Genomic DNA, 5,791 nt, shown 5'->3' on the forward strand with positions numbered 1-5,791 from the left:
GAACACTTGCACACGAACTCATTTTTTGTTACTTTTTGGTTTCCAGATATGACTTAAGCATCAATTTAAATTCATGTTCGAGACACGTCACTTTTGGTTTATTTTATTTATATATTTTATATAAAAATTAAAATAATAATTTTATTAAAAATTAAATCTAAACCATTGAAAAGCTTTAATCCAAGAGTGATGGGAGAGAAATGGAGGAAAATGGAGGGAAAGGAAAGAGAGATACTCTCTTCCCTACATCATCATCATCATCATCTTCATCTTTTCCAATTTCAGAATATGTAGAAACCTCACGCTCTCTCTCTGTCTCCATTTTTCAGCAGCTTCTCTCCTCCATTTCTCAACACCCAACTGTCCAAATCAAGATCTGACTTCACCATTGTCTTTCTCACTCGGTCCGCAACAAAATCTTATCAATCTTGCTATAGTTTGTCCCCAAGTTTCTGCTGTTCAAAAATTCCATCTGAGTGCTGTAATGGCCATGCATTTGGTGTACTCTGGTGAAGATTCAGTGATGCTCCCCATGTGTGGCTAGATGTTCTTCTTCCCTTAGAGATGGACGCACCTATGAGCTTCACTACTATGAGATTTTTCTTCTCCCTACCTCTTTAATTGATGAATTGGGACTGAATTTATTGAGATATTAATGCTATGTCTTTGACTTCATGAATGAATGGCTAATGTGACATGCTTGAGATGATTGAGATTAATTTTGGATTAGTTGTTTGCTAGACAAATTTAATTTTTACATTCTTTTGTTGAATTTAATTGCTACTTGCCAATTTATATATGTGAAACACAATTGTGCTTGTTATATTTGCTGGTTAGTACTTAAAATCTCAATTGAATACAAATTGTGTTATGGTTGGGGCAAAGATTAGAGGCTATCTAAATTAATTTACCAAGCAATTGGGTAATTTTATAGCATTGGATTGTTTATTATTGCTAATTGGCCACTAGTGATAATAATTAAGTTGGTGTTTAACTTAGGAAATTCTAAGTACCATTAACCCAATTAATTGGAGAGGAATTAAAATCAAAATTAGGAGCAAGGATTAGGTAGCTAGGTCATCTAAAGAAAGTCCATATAATTGATTTTACTCACATTTTTACACACTCTTTGCACTCTATCCATTCCAATTTAGTTTATTAAAATAAGCAAAAGAAAAAAAATAGTAATAGCTTTTATTGGTTTTATTTAGATAGTTTGAACAAACTATTACTTGTTGTTTTATTTGTGTTTTTAACCATTAGAATTTTAGAACAACTTCTTGAGAGATTCAATCTTGGTTGACCCTAACTACATTAAAGTTAACTTTGTTAATTTAAGCCTACATGACTAAGGGTTATCAGGCAAGTGACGTGGCAAAAGTGGCAACATCTATCAAACATGTGGCGTGTGACAAGGCACAAAGGTGACAAGGTGATGCACACATGGTGAAGTGACGTGGCATAAAATAAATTATTATTTTTTAAAAAAGTTTTGGCAACAACAAATGTTGCCACTAAAAGTCATAATATAAATTATTATTAAAAAAAGCTAAAAATAGACTTTTAGTCACAAAAAACTTTTGCTAAAAGTATACTTTTCTCACCATCAAAAACTATTAACAACGGTTGTTATAGCAATGGCTTTTTATCAATAAAAAGTTGCTGCTAAAAACTTTTAGTTGTGACTTTTGGACTTTTAGCGCTGACTTTTTATTGCCGTCAAAAGTCTGCTTTTTGTAGTGACTCTAGCATCACAAAGCTTCCTCTCTATGTCATACGCTACAATGAATGGCACCATTCACCAAGGCACATTGCACAATCTTGACAATATATTGCTATTACAATTAGATATGAGAGGGCTAGCTTCTAGCATTTCTTGAATCTTTGTCTGGTATTTGATTGATATAATCTAGGTATCTACAAGCTCATTTAGTGAACTAATTAATAGTACTTGTTTCATTTCAACATAACATCAGACCACCAAGTTAGATACCTCGAACAAAAATGACAATATTTCACACTTTCCACATTTCAAGGTGTCCAAACTCACCATCAATTTGCATAGCTGCCAACTCAATATTGTGTTATCCACTTATCTATATGTCAATACATTTTAATGGTGTTATCTTCTATTTTAACGATAAGAAATACTTATTTATTTCTATAAAATTTAAAGGGACTAGATTGATAAAAGTTAAATTTTAAGAGTCAAATGATAATTAAGAAAACTTATAAAAGACTAACAGTTTCATCACCTTAACTTCTATCAAGTCATCACTATCACTTACAGTCATTGTCAAATACTCGACAGAAGACTGAGTCAATGAAAGCCTCTTTCATGGCAACATCGTACATATACTTTTGGCCATACATGGGCACGTTATATATGTGGTTCTCATAAATTCAATATGAATGGGTAGATAACACTAAATGTATTTTTATCAGCTATAGATGCACATCTTAAAGTCCTTGTCCTTCTTATAAACGCATCCGATCATAAACTTGTCTTGTACGGACAACTTCTGTCCAGGTACAGTGCTAAGAAGCATCAAGTTGCTCTCAAGGGTCAAGATATTGAAATATTAACAATAATTACTACAAAAGGATAAAAAAATAATTTTTATAAATAATGATACTTAATAAAAAATAAAAATCTAAAATGTTATTAAGTGAAAATAACTTTTAAATTGAATTTATTCATGTTTAAAATAACTTTTAAAATAAATATATATTATATACAAACATGCAACTATTTTTATATGTTCCTCATCTTTTGGGTCAAAGTTTATTTTCGCCATCAACCCATACCCTTAGGTGCAAACTCTATTTTGATTCATTCTTGCTTTTAAACGTTTTAAAAAGAATCATTTTTGCTCTTGTCATTAAATGAGGTCAAGTTTAACAGTTAAATAATCTTTCTTGACTAAAAGTATTCAGTTGGCAGCCCACGTACATGTGACTTAGTCTCCACCTCAATCATTGAAATGAGTCAAATTTTTTTTGTTTAAATACCCTCTCCTAGAATTCCCCTATCACCATGAATCTGTCATATTTAGAAAAACTAGAAATCCAAAACCACCAATCACCTATAGCAATTGTAGCATCTTGAATTTTGAGTATAGCTAGAAGCTTAAGAATATGTTTGAATTCAGTAAGCTATTAAACTCAATTAATTTGGAATATCCTTAAAGTGCCTTCAAAAGATAGAATGATCCTCCAGGACCAAATCATAAATTAAAAGTCTTTTTGTGATTAAATCATAATATTTTCAAGGACTTTAAGAAGTGTTTACAACTGATAAATGAACAAGTTAAAGTCCTGAAAGAGTCTAGGGTAGGCTAAAAGGAATAAATAAGGCCTAGGAGGATAAAAGAGGTATCTAAGATCAATCTTGAAAAATAATCAGTAAAGTTACTAGATCAAACCAAGGTAAAGTTATTTAATAACTTTATCCTTATGCCTTAAACCTCTTAGAGAATGATTGTAGCTAGATCTTAAAGATCATAATAGATCCAAAAAGGGCTAAGTAAGATCATAGTTAGATATCAAGGTCACAATTAGATCTTGAGATTACAATAGATCTAGTAAAAAGTTACTAAGCCACATAGTACATATGATAGTTCTCTATTAAGACGATTGTAATATCAATTACTTACAACCCACTACCAACCATAATTACCATAAACTACCATAGTAATTAGAAGATAACTAATCCTAGTTATTTTATTAATGTAGAAAAGACTCAATTGCAATTTAAAATAGCTAACCATAGTAGATAAAAAAAGATTCGAATTGAAAATCTACTATGGTTAATAGAGTTTAACTTATATGCTCAAACTCAATATATAATCCCCTACCATGGTAGAAAGTATTCTATCATGGTAGAATAGCTTTAAAAAAATATAATAAACTCTACCATAATATAAAAGAGATAAATCAATCATTTAGAAATTACATTGGAAGAAAAGCTTATAAGTAAAACTTTTAAAAATCATACTTAATAAATCTGGTACCCCAAGTTTAGAAATAGATGTTAAAGTAGTCAATTAAAACACTAAATTGCAGTTTGAGTTTTTAAATGCATTTGGAAACAAAGAAACCAATATAATTTGAAAGCAATTGAAAATAGGGGTAAAACGTAATTTTACTCAAAACAGGCACATCCACTGTGGCTAATAGCATTGAGGTAGTCTGCCGTGGTGAAACACTAGCATTGCAAAGCTTCTTCTCTATGTTGTATGTCGCAGTGAATAGTACCATCCACCACCGTGCATTGCACAATCTTGACAACATATTGCTATTACAACTAGACGTGAGGGCCAATTTCTAGTAAATCTTTATCTAACATTCAATTGATATGATCTAAATATCCACAAAAATTCATTCAATGAAATAACTAACAGCATTGGTTTCATTTTAACATAACATCATCTCACAAGTTTTGGATACCCAGAACCAAAATGATAGCATTTTCACACTTTTCACATTTCAAGGTGTCCAAACTATTACCACCAATTGCATAGCTATCAACTCAACATTGTGTTGTCCACTTATCTACATGTCAATACATTTTAATGGTGTTATCTCCTATTTTAACAATAAGAAATGCTTATGTATTTCTATAAAATTAAGGGGACTAGATTGATGTAAATTAAATTTTAAGAGTCAAATGATAATCAAGAAAACTTATAAAAGCCTAAGAGTTTCATCACCCAATCTTCTATGAAGTCATCACTATCACTTACCGTCTTGCCGAAGACTCGACGTAAGACTGAGTCAATGAAAGCCTCTTCCATGGCAACATTATATATATACTTTTGGTTTTGGCCATACATGGGTACGTTATCTGGTTCTCATAACTTGAACATGAATGGGTGGCTAACATTAAATGTTTTATTTCCAGCTATAGATGCGCATCTTAATGTCCTTGTCCTTCTTAAAAACTCATCCGACCATGAACTTGTCTTGTACGGGCAACTTCTGTCTGGGTAAACTGCTAAGAAGCATCAAGTTTCTCTCAAGGGTCAAGATGTTGAAATATTAACAATAATTAGTGTAAGAGGATTAAAAAACTAATTTTTATAAATACTGATGCTTAATAAAAAATTGATATCTAAAATGTTATTATGTGAAAATAACTCAATACATTATCTTTTTATTTTTGGCCAAACATGGGTACATTATCTAGTCCTAATAAGTTCAACATGAATGGGTGAATAACATTAAATGTATTTTTACTGGCTATAGATGCGCATCTTTTTTTTTGGAATACATGGCCACGATAAAACCATACAGGAAGACCAAAGTCAGGTCATGTCGGAATCTATAAGGCTTCTACAATCAGCAAGCAGTCTGTCAAATAAGATAATATCAAAATGTTTCCTTAAAGCCTTGTGGATTAAAAGATCAACACAACAATTAACTTCTTTGTAAATGTGATCAAAAGTGATTTCCCAGTTGCTCATGGTGAGATCTCGAATGTTTCTTAAAATTGCTGCATGAGGGTGGCTTTAAGCGAAGTTACTTTTGATGAGAGAAAGAGCCTCTATAGAATCGAAACAAACATTTACTCTAGTAATCTTAGGATTCCAACATATATTTAGACCTCCCAAATTTCAAATAAGCTCAGTTGTAGTGTTGGGTTAATAACCAAGATTTTTAGTAAATCCCTTGATCCTATTCCCCTTGTCATCTCTAATAAGTCCTTCACAAGCAGCTACACCATTATGGTTAATCGAACCATCAACATCAAATTTAACCCTCCTAGGATTTGGTGGATTCCATCTAACTT

This window comes from Prosopis cineraria, unplaced genomic scaffold (genome assembly GCF_029017545.1).
Source record: "Prosopis cineraria cultivar Desert tree isolate PC_DT_omini unplaced genomic scaffold, ASM2901754v1 PC358, whole genome shotgun sequence".
NCBI classification, from domain to species: Eukaryota; Viridiplantae; Streptophyta; class Magnoliopsida; order Fabales; family Fabaceae; genus Prosopis; species Prosopis cineraria.